At 38.9% G+C, this 20,966-nt stretch overlaps 1 long non-coding RNA gene across 1 annotated transcript in view; it reads right to left on the bottom strand.

Annotated features, from left to right (window-relative positions):
- LOC308056424 overlaps positions 1-20,966 on the bottom strand; it is a 78,544-nt gene that overhangs the window by 8,666 nt on the left and 48,912 nt on the right. The window contains exon 3 of the long non-coding RNA XR_013924825.1: positions 1-20,966. This exon is cut by the window's left edge and continues 8,666 nt beyond it. This is a non-coding gene — a long non-coding RNA (uncharacterized lncRNA).

Here is a 20,966-nt window from a genome sequence, read left to right as displayed (position 1 = left end):
AGGGCCATAAACACATCACCATTACAGAGTGTGACGAGAACTTTAGTCGGCCAGCAAAGCAATGATGATCCTTTTTAAAGGTCTCATCTGAAAGGCCCTGCATTAAGCTTCACACTAATCCTTTTTTCTTTTGAAGTAATCTGAGCTGAACCCACTAAAATGTCAATGTGAAGTCCAAAAAGGGCAGATATATTTTTTAACAGAGAGCACAAAGAAGTCTAAGGAATGTATAAGCCTTTATTTGAATATGATCTGCATTTTCTTATAAAATTGTATGTGGAAAAAAAAAAAAAAAAAAGAGAGAGCCATCTCAGCACCTCATAGACAGTGCAGCTATAGTAGTCCACCAAAACAAAATCACTTCTGGCCAGAGCTTGTGTTCCAGGCAGCCACTGGGAATATTGCATAAACCGCTTAGTTGTCAAATTTCACAATACATGTCAGATCAAAGGCACTGGTTTGTTAAAGACAGAGCTTTAAACAAACCTCCTCAGTTACAAAGAGTCATCACTACACAGAGCTTAGCCTTTCCTCAGAGAAAGAGAATTAGTAGAAAAATACAAGATTTAAGATTGGCCATCTCCATATTGCTTTAGAAAAGTCAGCCAGAAAGACTGGCCATCTCCATATTGTTCTAGAAAAGTCAACCATTTTCTATGGTGTGAGGAAATTACCTCAAAAGCTCTGCTGTCTTCTCCACAGCACAGGGTGCAGAAAAATTGCTTCAGTTGTGTAGTGGTGCTGCAGCACCTCCAAGAGGCAGGACCACATGAAGACTTTGAAGCTACTTTCATCTCTGTCTTTGCAGCCTGCACTGAGCCCATCTCAGCCAGAGCACGATTAAGTAAACATGTTATTACACACTGTTGTTTTACCACCCCTTTGATAAAAGAGGCAATACCTTTACTATCATGCCAGCTATGATCCTGTACCTTTTTCTAGAAACTGTGCTCATTGCAGACACAAACAGCTACCATGAAAGTGCATCTGCATCCAGAAATTCCATTACTGAATGTAAGTTGATGTTAAAAGGAGGGCGAATTCTGGAGTTTTGCTTGATTTTTGCTAGGTTTTAATCTTTGTTTAAAAGAAGTGCTGAAAAGAAATGCCTCTGATAGCTGTAAGTTTTATATAATTGTAATTCCAAGAACAAATAATGGAAATTACTAATATGAAACAGAATGGATGATTAACATTCACTTTGGGCTAAAAGCAGAGCTCTCAAGATTCTGAAATGGTCCATGTTTTCCAAACCAAGTGTTGGCTGGTTTCCTTAGGTCTTTCTTTTTCAAGGATGGCTGTGAAAACTGAATTCAGAAAATACTTCACATCCTTTAGCCATCATCAAGTCTATAGCAATGTACCTGGGCTACCATTTCCGAACTTTTTGTTGCTGTTGCCGTGGAAGCTGATAACCAAATTAGAAGTGAGTAGATCATGGTGACACTTTTCCAGTCTGAAATCTGCAGATATAAAATTATCATGTCATGCATTTTAAGGACAAACATCACATGTTCTGTAAACTGAGTTCTGAGACCCAACGTCGTTGCATTTTATGGTGTTTGATGGCTTCCATTATTTTCAGGCATCAACCGCTTAAGTTAATTGAAACTAGCTAGCTGTAAATTTGCCACAAATTAATTGTTAATATCATGTAGTAGTTGGAAGAAAAAAGAAAATAAAAGTTCAGGTTAAAGTCTGGTGACATAGTCCTATGGAGGATTTGAACTAGTGCAAGAAATGTCAATCCAAAACTGATTTCAGACTCCAGGTTTTCAGAGCACTTTCACAATTTTGGGACATATGATTTTTCTAGTTTCTGTTTTATATGACAGAATAGACCAGATCAAGGTCAGAAGAGTATTCTAAAACACGCATCTTTTCCTTGCCTCTTCTGCAATTACTCTCAATTGAATAATTATCTAAGAAAAATTGGGTCAGGAGTTCATCAACTAAGTTAATTGAGTACCTGACAAAAGGTTTTATTCATGGATAAGATTATAATTGTTGTCTAAATTATATGAAGAAAAGCAAAAATATGAAACCCATCATTCCTGTACTGCTTTCCAGCAGTTAGAGCAGACGTTTGCTTCATAGTTCCCTTGCTTCCACACACACTGCACGTTTCACACACATTTACAGCAAAGCTCTCAGTTAATGCCTTTCTGTCTCAGCAAAATAAAACCGCAAGAGTATGAGACAGATGAGATGAGTTGTACTCCAATGGTTTTGTAAAACCTGTGTTTGAACTAGAAAACAAAAATTGTATGACATTTGAGGGTTTTAACCAATATAAATCCCAAGGCAGCAGTTCAGGGCAGTGTGTTAATTTGGTTGGCAAATTCAAAAGCAGTTAAAAGGCAAAAGGCATTAAATTAAAGAAAATGCCATTGAACTGGAAGGGCATAATGGGCCTAAAAGATTCATTATTGTTTGGGGAAGAGGGTGTCCCACCACCATGTAATACAATAAAAATCCTCCAATTCAAAGGCATAGTGATAGTTCAGTTACATTGCCCTTTCCTCTTGTATTTCACTAGCTGAAAAGTGATGATTACAGGATTTGCGGGGTCTGAATGTTGGCATCTCCTATGCTGTATGAATAATAGGCTCCATTTTAATTTTAAAATGCAGATTTAAAGGCCTGGGTATTGCTGCTGATATGAGCCAAGTATGAGCCATGCTGGTTTACACTTTCTAAATGCTCAACCCCCGGCTATCAAAAACACATAGATCATCAGAAGTGAATTTCAGCAGAGCAATTTCTGTAAACCACTGTTGGTAATTTCGGTTCATTTGCCCACCCTCCCAGTTTTCAGCTTTTTATGTTACACACACACACAAAATAATTCTAAAGGGCAATCTAAAGAAAGTGCAGATATCAATAAAAAAATCATATGTATTTTCATTTTAAATATTGAATCTATACTGGGGCTACCCAGTGTCAAAGTACTCACAAATTTCACCAATATCTTTCCTGATAAGCAAAATATTTTGTACTTGTCTTTCTTAAAAGCATTACTGATCTAGAAAGCAACTGCTAGAAAAATATATTGACAAACTTCTAGGGTTATACCATGTTAACAGCAGCTGGATTTGGAAAGTCAGAGAGTTATATCATAGTTTCTCCCCTGGGACCCAGGTAGGTGACAAAGTATACATACGGATCTCTACCAAGTCACACAGTCACATGACAAACACAGTTTCCTTAACAAAAGTACTGCAGTATTATATTCTGGGGCATAGACTCCTGAGATTAAGAGAGATGACAGTATCTATAAATCGGCATTCCCAGTTTTGACTGCAATACCCAAGAGCACCATCATCCAGAGATGATGCTTTGCAGAATGATGGTAAGAAACATAACAGGTAGCTAAATCAACAGATGTCTCAGCAACATACCTGCTGTTCAAAAAAAATGAATTGTACCCTTGGTTGGGGAATTATCCCAGTACATTTTGTGAGCTCAACCTGCTTTGTAAAAATTAATTTCAGGGAAAGATGAAGGATTTTTCATGTATCCAAACCCAAATGAAGTTCTTTAGGTTGCTGTAAATCCAGCCTAGCACATAATTTAAATTCAAGATACCTATATTTCTCAACCACATTGCAGGGAGGCATGAGGGTGTTACTGACAGCTTCCAGGTATTGCTAAAAACTGCTGTTCAATTCCCATGTTGAAAGTTTTTGTCTTTATTGGACACAATTAGAATCACTTGTTCCAGAGAACTTGGAAGAAGTATAAAGTGCACACTTATTTGGGGGGGTTCTGTAAACAAAGTTTAAATCTTGCTTGATTTTTCTCATAATGCACTAAGACAGCCTTAGCACCTGTGCAAGGCTACTAACGTGGCTTTATTCTCTTTAAATCTCCCTGTTTATTCTCATCTGATCCTCCCTGAAACTGGCAGGCATGTTTGTTACCTACAAGCTATATTCCTTGCACATGTGTTTTTTTAAAACCTAGAACATGTACTAATACTAATTATTTATGCATTTATATACATTTTTCCCACTTGCCTCTGGACAAAGATATCCTTTCTGATCAGCAGACAAGAGCCTTGAGCTAGGACATTCATGTTTCCTGGAACCCAATGGCCATTTCTGCTGCCTGTGCAGTCACACAACTCTACACTGATTTTTCACACATTTCTGGACAGAAGGTAAGGGCTACAGCACCCCGTGTTATCACCAACAGATGTGTTGCTCACAGGAGATGGCTCTTAAATAAAAACACAGAATGCTCACATCACCAGTGGGTGAGCAGCTTCTCCCATGATCTCCCAAGGTTTGTCTTTACAGTGAGGGGAAAGGAGAAGGTGAATAAACAAACTACCCTTTGGAGTTTGTGATCCTTCGCTTAATGGCAATGAACAGCTGAAAACGGCCCAAGGACACGACTGAGATGGGCACATCTTCTTATGAAACTCAGCTTCCTGAAGTGAGTGTCTCAAAATTTAGTTTCTTTAGGGGTCATGGGATCAACTGGTCCTTTTTCTGTCTGAAAACAGAGCTAAATGGAAATCTACAGAAAGAAATAACTGAAATGCATACTGCAACTCTTTGCCTGCTTCCCCCTCCATGTCACAGTCCAACACACCCTTCCAACTCATGTCTTTCCATTTTAAGTATGCTACAAAGAATCCTTCTGGGCACAGCATACATTTTCAGCATCCATCCACCAGCCAGGCAAAGTGTATCCAGAGGCACAAGGACACAAGCATGCTTAGAAAAAAAAAAGCTACCACTTGCCTCCAAGGAAAAAGAGACATATGAATCTGTGGGGAGCCATATCCTTTTATCTCTACTGGAAATAAAATAAATAGTGCAAAGAGATGCTTTTCCAGCAGCAAGTGAATAGTTCTGTCATCTATTTTGTTCAACCAGCTTCAGAATAGACATTTTTGTTCACAAATTTCCATGTTTCTGCTGTATTCTTGATACTCATTGGTCAGCATTGTTTGCTGCTAAAAGGCTATTACAGGTACACTGTTGTCAGTGGAAAAATATGACCTCGACTACTTTGCATTTCCTATTTCAGTATCTATTTCCATTTTGTGGGATTAGATTCTTGACATTAAAATTGCAGATTAGTTACCAAACTCAGTGAGCTGTCTTCTTAAACAGCATCTTCGCAGCAGGAACAATACCAAAAAGATCAAAACCCAACCAGCTGGTTTATCCATTATGAAGGGATACCTATAAAGGAACTACAGATGAAAAGAAATAAAATAACATATAAACAACTCCTGGGACCCAACACCAGAATGGATGGCTATTACTCAGAAAAATTTTGAATGGCGAGTAGAAAAAATGGGTATCAGAAAAGAAACCTGAAAACTAAAATAGACTATCCAGTCCAATCCTCTGATGATCTTAATTAATGTTTCCCTTCCCCAACAAATGAGAAGCATCAGTAGAAATATTTTACAGCTCAGACTCACATGACCTCATGCTGGCTCATGAAGACTTCTGTGTGAACATGCCAGGCAGGATGATGTCAGTGCTATGCAAAGACAAAGCATGGCACTGCAAAGTTTGACAACAGTTAAACAGAGACAAATTGAGCACAATTATGCTGAGCCTTCACATTAAGTGAAGTGACAGTATTGAAACACAATTACTTTGCTGTCATTTTCTTTTTAGTATCAGTTGCACTCCAAAGCGTGTAAATGCCGCCTTTACTAACTTTATGTCTTTCTAACTATTTTCCCTTGCTGATGGAAATAAAGCTGTCCCACCAGTGAAAACACTTCTGGATTTTTAAAAATGAATGTACACCAGACTAAAAAAGGTAGTTATGCTCATATTTTGATAAAGATTAAATGGAGAATGAGATTCATTTGGTCAAGAAAACACCTCACACTGGTCTTTGCCTGGCTCTTAAGCTCCATGTCTCACTGTGTAATTTTGTGCCCTCTTCATAAGCATTCAGTTCTGGACAGCATTGTAAATAGTACTGTAGGTTAAATGTGCCTTTGATTAGATTCAGCCATCTATGAATACTTCAATACCATAAAGTAAAATATGTTTGGGGTTTAACAGCTAAAAATACTCTTTGCCTTCATCAGCTGAGGAATTACAACAAGTAAAACTTATAAAATGTCCTTAAAGACTTGTGAGCTTAAATTGCATTTTCAGTTATTTTTCAAAAGTATGCTATGTAATATTCATGTTCCTTTGGGTCTTACCAAAATTCACTTTTGCTGAAAACAGGAATTAGCACCATTTAGCTGCTTTATAAATCACACATCATAAATTGCCTTCTACCCGCTGATTTCAAGGTTAAAAAAATTGGTTAATCTAAGTAATAATGAGGTCACCTAAAAACCTGCATATATGTACCGTATTTTTAGAGACTAATACTAACAATCACCAGGCAGTAGAATTTTAATGGTGACCAACATATAGTTGCTGAGAAACTAGAAGAATAGTGAGACAAAAATATTATGATATGGAGACAGTTCCTATACACTTTATTTCCCTAGGTTGACTTTACAGAATGACATGTCACCAATATTTTAAAATAAGTTAACACTTTATAAATTGTCTGATGAGTTCCTTCTTAGAAAGTCCTCACACACCATTTTCTTCAAATATCTGGGTTTTTTTTCAAAGATATTCAGAGATGCATTTAGCATATTTTGTTTCCCTTGTTGCTGTCTGTTCAAAATCTGAACTTTAAGTTCCAATATTCTTTGATTAAAATGCCAAATGTTATTAGCTTTGATCACTGACTGAATCAATGGAACTCTTACAACTTCAAATCTCTGTTATAGAGTTGCTTGCTGCTACAACATTTAAATTTCACAATCCGCATTAAACCTGAACTCCACTTGAAGTAAGCTTTTGTTCACTAGCTCATGTGAATACTTACAGAAAGAAAATACAAGAAAACAAGTACTGACATTCAGTAATGAGTGTTCATTACAGGAACCTATGACAAAACTTTTTTTTGATCAAACACAACCAGCAAAACTTGTTTTGAAATTTAAAAGAAAATTTAATGAACTTTTTTTTTAGACCCCTGTCAGAATCCTGAATTAGTATAAAGTGATGCAGCCCTCCTGATACAAAAGCTTGTGGTGGTTTACATCACCCTGGTTAGGCAAGCAGAACATAGACATTTCAAGCAGAAGAAGAATTTTATTTTATGGACTTTGTCAAGTCATCTATATATCTCAGCTATTCATGCTGGAAACTACAGAGGCTTTCTGGCTGCCAGCCAACACTATCGTGCATGGATATCCAAGACTAAGAAGGACAAACATCTGGTAACTAAATAAACAGAAGTCTAAATGATGCGTTAGATTCCCTGGCATCATTGCATAACTGAAGGGAAAAAGGAAGTCCCTACTGAAATACTAACACACTTTAATGGAAGAGCCTTCCTCTCTTCTTGAAAAACATGTTTACTTTATTGTTCCTGAGTGAAGTCTTGGACAGCAGCAGACCCACAATGCCATAGTGAAGTGTCTGGGTTTCCCTAAGTGCCAAACCAACTGCAGCACTGCAACTAGAACCAGCTGTTTCAGGAAGATTTTTCATAATCCTGAAAGAATATGTACATAAACACAAGTAAATATATAAATATAAGCACACATTTGAAAACAATTTTGAAAGAAACTGTAACATTGGTAGAGAAATTTATCTAATAAATTGTTTACATTTACATAGTTTACAATGTATTAATCAAAAAAATCCAACTTTGTTTCTACTTCAGGCAAACAAAGTATTTCAGATACTTTAGTATCACTGAGTATCTCAGACATTGTCAGGAAAGTAACATTTTTATGTTAGGAATTAATAAACTTTGTTGCAGCACATGCCTTTTAGAGGGAGATGTAAGCCAACAAAGCTTTAAACAAACAAACAAACAACAAAAAAGCTACAAGTTACATCAAATTGTCATTATTATTTTATTTACGGCAACTATGCTCTGTTGCAACCGCACATACAAATGTTACCTATGTGTTGGTATATACATTGATGTGTGACAAAAAGCATAAAGCATTCATTAAAACCATGAAAATTGAGAACAAATGAAATATACTTGCTAAATATCCTTTTAGAGTCCTATTGGTGTTGTAACTCACCAAGGAGATACAGAGTTACAGATGTATTCTGCCTTATTATGGATGGCTGGAAGTCTAGCAAAAAAAAAAAAAAAAAAAAAAAAAAGAGGGGGGTAGCAAAAAATAAAAATCTCTCCTTTTTCCACAAATCTTACTTTCCCTAGAAAATTTCCTTTTTATGTTCACTAGTTATAATTAGTAGTTTACATTAATTTTAGAGTAAGACATATATCTCCAAGCTGTCCTTACAGCAGTTCTAGTATAAATGCTTCATATTGTTCAATCTTTCATGGATGAATCAAATTGCCAAAAGGAGACACTATTGCTAATTGCCCAAGAAATAGACTTGATAATCTGAAAGAAAAAAAAAAAAAAAACAACTCTCTACAAGTTGTCCATGATACTGTTGCACCCATTTCCATAAACCTCATCTTATGCTGTAATTTTTATCTGACATCTCATGCCTTTTCTTTGTCAATTCAAGATTAATAAATGTTTCCCTGATATTTTGTTAAATGTCGAAACCAGAACAAAAGTTCATATTCTGCACCGAGCAAGGGCCCTGTAAGTCTAAGTGAATTACTGTTTAGGATCTTTTTTACAGTTACTATTTTTATAAAAATCTGGAGTATAAGACAGGTGTGGTGAGCTTACATTTCATCCTACCTCTGAGAAGACTGGGCCCAAGGCTTTTACTAGTCAATAATACTGGCATAATTTCTATGCTATAATAACTTACTACTTCTAACATATGACAGCCTTCGTTCTGAAGGAGTACTGTCCTTGCTGGCCCTGTGCCTCAGCAAACACCTAAGGCATCCAATAATCCTTTAAAATTCATTGTTGGACATGTCTCATTGACAGAAAGTGGTTTCTTCCTTCTAATACTGAAAACGTCCATACACATTTTGTGCATGCTTACATTCCATATATAGCCTGTTACATCCTCCTCCACCATACAAGCCGCAGACAGAAAGTGCATCCCAGAACTGGTCTAAACAATCCATTAGCAGTATGTTATACCAACAAATATTTTGTTAAGCTACTCTTACTCAACTGTAAAGCTAACTCAGAAAACAAATGAATAAAAAAAGACTCTATATTGTGTATACAATTTATGATAAAACATGCATTATACTTTTTTAATATAAACACCTAGCATATATTTCAACATCTGTAAAACTGTAATGCTTTTAAAAGCAATAAAGTACTTTGTTTTTTGTAGACTTATCTTCATATTGTACCTAAGCACACCAGGAACAAATAGCATTTTAGTTTCTCACAGAGAAACTGTCTACGGTCTAACAGTGTCACTTCAGTTTAATGTCTATCCTTCTTCAAGAATATACACCTTGCAAGACAGGGGCATGATCTAATATGCCTTTCCTACCTTTAACTGATTTTTTTTAAGGCAATTTAAGCTGCCTGCAGGTTTGGGGATGTTACAGATTTTCTTTTCATAGAAGTAATAAGGCTAGAGTAAGTATCACAATACCTAAAGATGCTTATGGTCAATAATACAATACCACTGTATGTTTATAAAGCTTTATTAATAATACAGTGTCTAATAACATCGTATTGATTATATCCAATCAAAGTTGTCAAAGGGGTTATCTTATCCTCTTTATATACCTGATGTGTATATTATCCACTCAGTTGTATAGATTGGAGACTTGAGATACAGGCAGGTTGAATGATTTTCCCATCTGTTCTCTGTGTGCTTTGGAGCATAACCTAAATGTAGACATGTGGAAAAGTTCAAGTAAAATGCTAGCTCCAAAAAAAGCAAGAGAATTTTTGCTCTTTGCTTCAAGAGAAACATAATTTTATCCTCAATTCATTAGAAATTTCCTGACATTAAAATAAATCTGGTGACCTTCCCAATTACAATTCCACTGGGTGCAAGACAGATGCAGCCCAACATACAGTAGTAAGCAGGTTGATATAATCTCAGTATGGCAACATTAAATTTCTGGGGTGGGTGGACATGGAACAGTTTCAGAATGGACTCAGAATACTTCTTTTCTGGCATGAAAAAGTATGAAATTTAACATCACTCAGACAATAGTTCAGGGTGGCACACAACTAGACAAGAAATTAATAATTTATAGGATGCCCTTTTAGTTTGGTCTAGAATATAAATGAACACATCCATGTCATACTTGCACAGATTTTTCTCATTTGCAATAAAGTGATGTTTAGTGCCTTTAAATTCAGAAGCCCCTCTTTCCTCTTTAACTTATTATCTAGGGTAATACAATCATGCGGAGCACTTGGTAAGTCATTTTTCAACCATCAATCATCCCTAAATAGTGCTCTCTTGTATTAAATCAAAAGGCTAGAACAGATTTCCCCTTTTCTCCATCTCAAAGATAGCAGCAGTCAATAAAGCCGTTCCCTTCAAATACAAGATTTATAACCATCAGGTTTTTCATACCCTGTACTCCAAGTTTCTAAATGCAATATTCATATTGGTAGTAAACATGCAGCAACCACATCTAGTAACAACATCTAATAGGATGTTCTGTGCCTAACAGAAGTCTGAATCCTATCCAGGTGCCTGTTAATTGACCTGCAGAGGAAGCATTCCATTATGTGCAAGCAGGCAGCCCTGTTTAGATAAATCAATACAGAAAAGAGAGTTCGGGAGTTTTTAAGCAGAGGTCAGGGTTAATCTGCAAATGTGTTCTATCCCTTGAAGGATTTATATTAATCCAGTTTTGTCTTGATGCTGCTGATTTGAAGCTTACATTATAACAGAAAACCTTCCCTCTGATGCTTTTTTTTTTTTAATACTCAATTGAAGCCACTTAATAGCATACTGCCCAACAGGAGAGCAAGGACAATTTCCTAGTAAATCTTTAGCCCACATATCTTTTAACAAGCAACAAGTTATACTTATTGGAGATTAGAGTTCCTTTAATAAAAAAAAACACCCTTTATTTCATTTCCTTCCTGAGTTGTTTCCTTGTGCGTGTAGTTTGGTTTGTTTTTTTCTTTACTGCAACTTTGCCTAATATTCTTCTATAGCTAAGAAAAACTAGAAGATGTTCTGATATAAAGGCATGATCTAATAGCAGTAATTGACAGAATTCAGACACACCTCAAAATCCCCCCCAAAAAACCCAAAGAATCTAGCTGATGTCCAAGATACATGACTTTGTTGAGTAGAATAGAATTACAATTTCAAGATGAACCCCAGTAAATAAACCACCAATTTGAAGCATATCAGATGGTGGCTGTTGCAGTTAGAATTCTCAACTTAAAACCAGGCAGGAGACAACAGCTTCAGTTAAGCATTCCATCTTTGCAAATAAGGCCCTGAAAAGGGGGATTTGCTTCCTACTAGAGAATATCTCATTGCCCTACACCCTGGGGCACCTTAGGCATTCTGAGCTGCCAGCCCAGATGCCACATGACTGCTGTGGAGCACTGCTGTATCGGGGTAACAGCCACACCGACACAGCAGACCCCCCTCCAAACGTGGCCCTGGCAGGTACTATGCACATGCTACAGCTCCTGAACCTACAGCTTCTTGGGAAAGGTAGCAGGGACAGTCACAGCAGAAAGACTGAAACCTTCTTTCAATAGCAAGAACCTACCATGTACAACAGACCAGAGTTTGTCATCAACAAATAAATACATATAAATAAAACATATGCATGCTTTATTCAGTCTGTTCTAACTCAGTAAAAAACAGTACTGTGAATTGTTTCATAAATCTACCCATTTTATATGAACACAAAAAAACCCATGTATGAGTTTGGATGTACCCCTTATTCAAGTCACCATAATACACCAAGACTGCTACTGCAACATAAATGAAGTATCACTGCTCCCCCACTGTACAAGTCACCTCAGTCTGACATGATTTCAGCCATTCATGTCTCCTGCCCATTAGCTGACATTAATGCCCTCCCTTATGATGGGATTTCCATTATTTTTTGCAACACCTCATTGATTTTGAGATCTATAGCATCTACATGAATTGTCCTTCAAAGCTCTGTCTTTACTCCTGCTTGTGCAATAGGTGAAGGCATGCCCAATGATTTAGGAGGGTTAAAGAAGTGAAGGTGCCTTTTTTCTCTCAGCTGAAATTCAACTTCCTGAAAATTCTAATAATACCAACATCTTAATGAATAATAAATGTAATGACTACCATTATATTGATCATTTTTATTTCTCACTACTAAACACCTCAGGCCTTACAATGGCCTTACAAACTAATTGGAAAATGTTAAAAACATAAGACCATAAAAAGTCCATAAAGGAGTAACCAGAAGAAGAATTAACAGCATATGAAAAGTGATGTTCACAGCTGAAATTAACCAAAACCAGCCCAAGGCAGGCCAGTCTGCATTGCTGTCCAGAAAGACAAATGAGACTTCAGTAAAGCCAGTTATTGCCTTTGCTATTCTATTTGCTTCTTCCCAGCATCTGTGATTACACTGGTTTTCCCTGGCTTAGGGCTGGACGTGGGATCCCTTCAGTGGCGAAGGTGAGTACAACAGGAAAGTTCTAGACAGAAGCTTTCCGTTTAGGCTTTGCTGACACCTAAGCCCACCTATGCACAAAAGACGTCAGTTTCCAGAGAACACTCTTCTGAAATGTTTCAGCTAGACCAATAGCCTTGGTAGCACAAAAAACACAGTAGCTCACAAAAGCATTCTCTCTTGCCTCGGTATTGATGGCTAAACTGAAGGCCTACAGTTACTGAGCTGCTTATGACTGCCAAGACTGGACCTGATGGCTGAAGCGTTCACAGCCGACCTTTACTGGGTATCCTGCTGCAGGCTGTCCCTCAAACATGCTGTCTCTATAGTACCAGCAGGGTTCAAAACACCCCATGCTGTGACATTCTCCAAAAGCGGGGGGAGTTTATAGAAGGGATTAAGCCTTGATATCCTAGCATAAAGGGTCAGGCTCTTTCTGGAGCTTCAGTCTGTGTCTCTTTTCTGTATTTTCAGATACATCTATTTCTCCTTAGACAAGTCACATTGTAAAATTATTATTTTGAAAACTAAGGCCTTCAATAAGTCTTGAACTTCAGTGTGTGGTTACTCTGTACTTAAGCCTGGCATACTTGCAAGCAAATAATTCAGTGTGGTGATCTCATTTATGCCTCTCAGAAAATGGTGGTTCAAAACCAAAGTCTGTTAAAACTCTTCACACAGCCTTAATCTCATGAATGTTTTGCTACCCCATTAGCTCTTGTCATCCTTTATCACTGTATCTGTATAATAGCACCACCTCACCATCCAGAGTGGTTTATTTACACATGCAGGCAGGTAAGATGGCTGCTGCCAAGGGCAACTAAGCTGTATAGTATCATACAATCATACAATCAGGTAGGTTGGAAAAGACCTTTGAGATCATCAAGTCCAGCTGTTAACCCAGCACTGCCAAGTCCATCACCAAACCACATCCCTAAGCACCACATTTACACATTTTAAAAAAACCTCCAGGGATGCTGATTCCACCAGCTCCCTGGGCAGCCTGTTTAATGCTTCACCACACTTTCCATAAAGTTTTTTTTCCTAATATCCAACCTAAACCTCCCCTGTCATAACATGAGGCTGTTTCCTCTTGTCCCATTGCCTGTTACCTGGGAGATGAGACTGACCCCCACCTGCCTACAGCCTCTGTCAGGTAGTGGTAGAGAGCGATGAGATCCCCCTGAGTCTCCTCCTGTCCAGGCTAAAGGACCCCAGTCCCCTCAGCAGCTCCCCACAAGACCTGTGCCCCACCCCCTTCCCCAGCCCCGCTGCCCGTCTCTGGACACGCTGCAGCCCCTCAACGTCCCCCTTGCAGAGAGGGGCCCAGACCTGAACACAGGGTTCGAGGGGCGGCCTCAGCAGTGCCCAGTGCAGGGGGACGGTCACTGCCCTGGTCCTGCTGGCCACACTGCTGGGGACACAGGCCAGGGTGCTGCTGGCCGCCTGGGCCCCCTGGGCACACTGCTGGCTCCTGCCCAGCCGGCCGTCACCCAGCACCCCCAGGCCCTTTCCCACCAGGCCCTTTCCAGCCGCTCTGCCCCAGCCTGTAGCGCTGCGTGGGGCTGGTGTGACCCAAGGGCAGGACCTGGCACTGAGCCCTGCTGAACCTCACACCACTGGCCTGGGCCCATCGCTCCAGCCTGCCCAGGTCCCTCTGCAGAGCCTCCTGCCCTCAGGCGGGTCAACACGCCCCCCAGCTTGGTGTCATCTGCAAACTTACTGAGGGTGCACTTGATACCCTCATCCAGATCATTGATAAAGATATTAAACAGAACTGGGCCCAACAATGAACCCCGGGGAACACCACCTGTGACAGGCCACCAGCTGGATGGAACTCCATTCACCACCACTCATTGGACTCAGCCACCCAGCCAGCTTTTTACCCAGCATTAAGCACAGCTGCACAAGCCCTGAGCAGCCAGTTTCTCCAGGAGAATGCTGTGGGAGAGAGTGACAAAGGCTTTACTAAGATCCAGGTAGACAACATCCACAGCCTTTCCCTTATCCACTAGGGGGATCATCTTGTCATAGAAGGAGATCAGGATCACCAAGCAGGACCTGCCTTTCATAAACCCATGATGGTTTTCATACAACCATGCAGGTTGTCCTGCACATGCTGCATGATGGCACTCAGGATGATTTGCTCCATAACCTTCCCCAGCACTGAGGTCAGGCTGACAGGCCTGTAGTTCCCCAGATCCTCCTTCCTGCCCTTCTTGCAGATGGGTGTCATGTTGGTTGATCTCCAGTCTTCTGGGACTTGCCCCATTTGCCAGGACTGTTGAGAAATGGTGGGGGGTGGCTTGGTGAATTTCTCTGCCAGCTCCCTCAGTACCCTTGGGTGGATCCCATCTGGCCCCATTGACTTGTGCACGTATAAGCAGAGCAGCAGGTCACTGACCATTTCTTCCTGGACCGTGGGGACTGCATTCTGCTCCTCATCCCTGTCTTCCAGTTGAGAGATACACTCTTCATCTACTTTGTGCTTCCAGAAAAGAGCCATGCAGTTAAAAAACTCTCATAAATAAGACAGAGCAAAAGTTTTGCTTACTAAATTAAAACAACTGATGGTACTGGTGTCTAATTTCCATAATTAAAACAGCTCTATATGAACCCATTGCAGGGATTTTGAGCCCATTCCTTTCAGTACATGTCATGAAGTTATATACTTCTACCGGTTTATTTCCAAAACATTGTTTATCAAATTGCAATATCAGGTCTGAATTTGGGCTTTGTTTCTCTAAAAAAGCATTGATTCTTCTAAGGCAGCCCAGCAAGGAAAAGCAGCTCTCCCTAAACATGTTTCCCGTGCCTGTCTGCCAACACCTGCTGTGGTGCTCCACCGAGAGAAAGGGGATTTTGTCATCATACTGCTGCACTGATGTAGTGTTTGCTGGCAAGCATCAGTAGGCTCTCCAGAAACACAACACAGCAAGATCATGCTTATAGAAATTGAGAGGCATAAACATAGTCTACTTGTGTTAATCCTGTAAAAGCACACATCTACGACAAGAGGAGGCAGCGCTACAGAGCACTGTGATCTGTGATTCTCCACCACAGTTTTTCACTTCTGACAAGACAGCACACAAATGTAGGTGCACCTTCTGTTGGTAAGCCCTTACTTCCATGCAAGGTAAGGCTTCTTTGTAACTCAGCTGGCAACCGTAATAACTAGGCAGGTTAAGACCCATTTTCAACACACACAGAAAATAATACCACATCCATTATGTTAGCGATCAAAGCTATACAAGATTGTAGATTGTTTCAAAGATCAAAGACAGTCTGTCAGACTACATTACAAGAAAAACAGCACACTGACTTCAAAAGACATTGCATTGTTCTTTATTTCCTCCACAAAAATAATTTTTAAGAAGATGGTGAGCCACCTCAGAGAAATCTAAATCCACAAGTCTTTTGACAGACCCTTCTAGCTCTGACTGCAGTCTGATCTCATTCTTTTTCCTTCTCCTTAATGTCTATCATAAGTGAAAGTTGACTATTTGACCTGCTGACTTAATCCTGGAGCACATTAAGGAATGAAAATTTAAGTATTTCATCAATCTGCAAGTTACCTAAAATTGCTTCCCTCTCCTCCCACAAATGCTTTGTCTTGCTCAATGCAAGATTAATAATGTGTGCAAAAGGCTGCTTGAAAATATCTCCAATTAGGTTTCATATTTCCCTGACTGAAGTGATACTTTCAGTCAGATTCAGAGAACAAATTACACTAATTGTGAATAAAAATAGCATCAAGATTAGAAGACTGTAATACTGTTTGAGCCATAATTCATATTGGATACCTTTTTGGATCATAGCTTCTTCAACACATTCACGTTTTCATGACTGCTTTGAATGTTTTTAAACTATTACATAAGGGAATTTTCAGAATTTTCATGATTGCCCAAAAACCAAAAAAACTCAGTCAGCTAGAGGAAGATTCAAAACTGAATACATTCATTCATACGTCAAGGCTAACACTAGTACAGCAGTATTACCAAAAGCAGTATTGCTTTTCCTATATTCAGGGCTATTTTACATTACCCATTGACAGTCTCCACAGCCTATCATAAGTAAGCTAACAGAGCTAAGTCAACAGTACTGCAAAGTTCGTTCAGCCTAGGCCAGAACTAAAAGAAAGTGTGGGTCTTCATCCAGTTCATCTTCTCTGCATATAACAGTCATCCAGATACCACTGAACAAGCATGTCTTTTATTTGCCTCTAGGATCTAGTTTTCTGCTTCAGAAATCTAACATGAACAGGTTCCTCACTATCATCAAACACTGAGCTGAAATATTTAATGGACAAGATGCTGATTTACCACCCCTTGGGGTCTTGCCCCCTAGGTAATGATCACTCTTCCAGCTGAAGTTGCCCTCTAAATACCTGGTAACATCCCCTCTAACGATTTTTTTTTTTCAATCTGTGAATTAATATCACTGTAAGATAATTTTCCAAAATTTACTTCAAGTTTATTCCACAGGCACTGTCAATATTGATGATGTCAAAACACTGGTGGAATAATGTCTTCTACACAGCTGCACTGAGAAATGCAAATGCTATGGGAAACACTAAGATGAAAAGAAACCCCTACACAGAGTCTGCTGGACAGACATCACAGCCATGGAGTCCTCAGCAATGCTGGTATCTGAAATGGTGTTAATACGCTGTAAAGTGGTACTTAATAACAAAACAATATGTCCACAAATACTCAAAGCAGATAGGGAAAATTAGGAAAACACTCATCCAGGTTGCTTTGGGCTGTTCCTTTCTCTTTTCTTTTCCTTGAATGTTTCTTTTTACTTGGCATTTAAAACCTCTAGTTTTGCACATAAATAAGAACTGGATTAGGGTGCAGGGAGGTCCCTCTCCGGTCATGAGGATAAACACCCTTCTTAATAGGAGTATTTTGTTGCATAATCTTTTACTTTATATGGATCAACTTAAATCTGGTTCCTGGTGACTCCATATTCTATTCTGGAATAGTTTCTCTCTTCTCAGTCACTGAAGCATCATCTGAAAGCTGAAAGGCATAAGCTAATTAGCAAAGCTAAGAACAACCAACCAAAACAGAAAACTGCAAACAACCCCTGAACAGAGATGTCTGGCCTTTGACTGCTTTTTGCCTTCTTTCCCTGCCCAGGTTTGTTCTTTCTCAAATGTTCACATGGAGATACATACATACATACTTACATTTGTATAAAAACTATATACAAACATATACGTATATATATAGATAGCATCACATACACTGAGTATAGGTATAGATATAAATATAAAAATAAAAAGACTGTGCTCTTCAGGGTTTTCTTTAAAGCTTTTTTTGCTTAAAACATGTCTTCTTTTCTCTGTGCAGGACAGCTGGATGTATTCCAAAATTCACTTTGCTTCCTGATTACGTCAAACTTTTTTAAATTACTTTTCTGAAATACTAATTATGAACTGTAAATACAAGTAGGCTGGAGCCCCCGCCAGGTGAGGCAGGGTGGGGAGGCATTCTGCAGCACCTGGCATTCCCCAGACTTCCCTCACAACATACCTATAGCAAACCATGCCCACCATACAGCACTGCACTAGTCTCTCAGTCAATAGTGGTTTAGGTCTGTGATGGATGTCGATTCAGACCCTGAGGTTATGCAGTAGACAAGAAGGCAACCTCTTCAGGACTTCTGAAAAATGAACCTGAAAGTCTATCAGTTGGGGTTACTTGACGTTAATATACAAATAAAGGCAAGACAGAATTGTAAAGTCTTCACAGCCATCTTGAGGCCAAACAGTGAAACTTTATTCACCTTTTGTAACTTTTTGAGTTGCTTCCTCACAAAAGTCATAAACAGAATCAATAAGGACAGAACACTAACAAATGAGGGATTTGACCCCTTTTTGCATATACACACACACATATATATATGTCTGTTCTAAGAGATCTGTGATTTGGTCTCATGTAAAAGGAAAGCAAATCCAGGATCTAATAATCAACTTCTTGATGTAACCACAATGAATCTTATTGTTAAACTTTGAAAATAGTGATGATGATTTCTCTCTCATACAGGTAGCATCCAAAAGTGAGGCAAGCTGCAACAATTTTCCTGCCTCAGCTTGGATAACTAAACGGTAGCTTCTAGTACAAGAATGAATGATGCTGATCCATATCAGTCATGGCTCAAAAGCCACTTTGCTGGAAGCAACGTTGACACCAAAAGTAACAGGGTAGAGCATGGTCTTCTGGTTTGTGAAAGATGAAACTTTGTGGATTATTTTTGTCATATATTTCACAAACAAAAGATGGAATCCTTTCTTCCTAGCAAATTTCTCTCTGCCTTCCTTCTCATATAATACTGGTTTGCTCACTGAAAAGGATGAGCATGATCAACCATATGCTCTAGATAACTGCATAGCTACATACTACACAATTAGTGAAATCAGTTCAGTATATGTTTAAGATCATACCAATTGACAGCAGCACTTAGATGTTTATCTATGTGCAATCACGTTTCAGCCTTTTGGAATGTTACATACAAACCTAGTCTTCTGAAATATTCTGAATTAGGATGTTTTCTTCATTTAGGATCTAACTTTTGTCTTTCATGACTATAAAAGCAATATATAGGTAAAGTTGGTCAGAGACTGAGTTTGGATGGCAGTCTTCATAAAACTATTTGCACCAAGAGGAGGTATTGCTGTTCCTCTAGTATACCCTCTCCTTTTCCTCATTTTATTTTTCCCACTCATTTTCCTATTGCCTGACTGGTAAAAAACTGACTCCATATATTGCCATCTTCAGGTTTCACCACAGTTCCTTATACAAGCAACTTCAATCTCCCAAATAATTGCAATGTTCCTGAGGAACACAAACAGTTCATCAACGCAGAGTAACACACAGAATTCTAAGCTAATGGACACCTTGCTCATTACATACAAGCTGGCTGAATGTAACAGCCCCTGGGGAGCAAATGCTATTTTCTGCCTGTTAGATAATGCATTAAGACATGATGCTAGTTAATAAAGGGCGTTCAGGTGCCACACAAGGCACACTACATTTGTACCTGTAAAATGGCCTCCCATAAAGCAATACTCACAGTTTTTTGTAAGCATGCAACTCTGCTGCAGGAAGAATAATATTAATGGTGAAGACCAAGGAATTAGTAAGAGTTTATAAAGAAATTTATTCTAAGGTCTGCAACAGAGCTTCAAGCAGGGCAGGGCAATTTTGTGGTTCCTCCATGGGTCACAGCACCACATTTTGCTGCACTTGGCTTCATGCCACACAGGTAAAAGTTGTTTCCCTTTATCTTCCATTTGCCCAGAACAACCTGTATGGCAGCTTTCACTGGGAGAGAAAGTCCTCATGCTTTCTGGGCACAGGAAAAGAAAGCTACTTACCTCCAGAAATATCTCAAAAACACAGATGTTTGAACAAGAGATGCCATAAACAAGGACCCTGTCTACTTGGAGAGGCAATCTGTAGGCAGCTCACCACAGATGTGTTCTGGATGGCAAATAGGGGTACCACTCTTCACAAGACACTCTCCATAAAATGCCTTTTTTATTTCCTTTTTTTAAAAAAATATGTCTAACAAATCCTTTACTGGGATTCTTAATAAAAAGCCCATTTTTTTGCTCTTTCATGCCAGTAAATATGATCCTGTCATGAGACACACATGACCTTTTTTGACACTTAAAAGTAATGAACCTTGAATTGCAAAATATGTTGAAAATATTTTTAGAGAGGAGCCAGTTGGCAGAACACAACCATCAGAAACTTAAGAATAACTAAAAAAATATTTCACCTACCCACACAGGCTCTCTGGGAGATTGTTCTGAGAAAGATGTTACACATTGCTACACAGCTATTTCTGCTTGGTGATGAAAATAGAATAGTGGGGTTTAACAGCCCCTGTGGCAAGATGGGGGGAGTGGGGGGGTAAGAACCCTTAGGAAAATGGTCACTGATTCATCAACAGTACCCATAATTCAAATTCACGTTCAGCCAGGAGTGATATCTTAAAAAAGCAAATAATAAAATCGAGGTGCTTTTGAATCCATTGCAACATGTACATCTGGCTTGTACAAAGGCAAACAGACAAGATGAGGTGATCTCAGAACAATCCTCCATGTATTCAGTTTCCCAAAATTCAGCAATTTATTTGAGCAATCTAGTATAATTCATTAATGCAAAGGCATGGCTTAAAGGTCAAATTTCATATAAAATAATTTATTTACTTGAAAAATACATCAATCTTGGGTGCATCTTCTTTTTTTTTTTCCCCCTCTCTTTTTTTCTGCCTTTTCTCTCCTGCTTGGCTGGGGCACTGTCCTTGAAGAAACAACTGAGCTCTGTGGTGTCCTGACCAGTCTGTCTGGAAGATCTGATAGGCAAACAGACCTGGCACTCAGG

The sequence above is a fragment of the Falco punctatus genome (genome assembly GCF_963210335.1).
Source record: "Falco punctatus genome assembly, chromosome: Z".
Classification (NCBI taxonomy): Eukaryota; Metazoa; Chordata; class Aves; order Falconiformes; family Falconidae; genus Falco; species Falco punctatus.
Note: the sequence above shows the minus strand (reverse complement) of the source record. Positions and strands in the feature narration are given on the sequence as shown.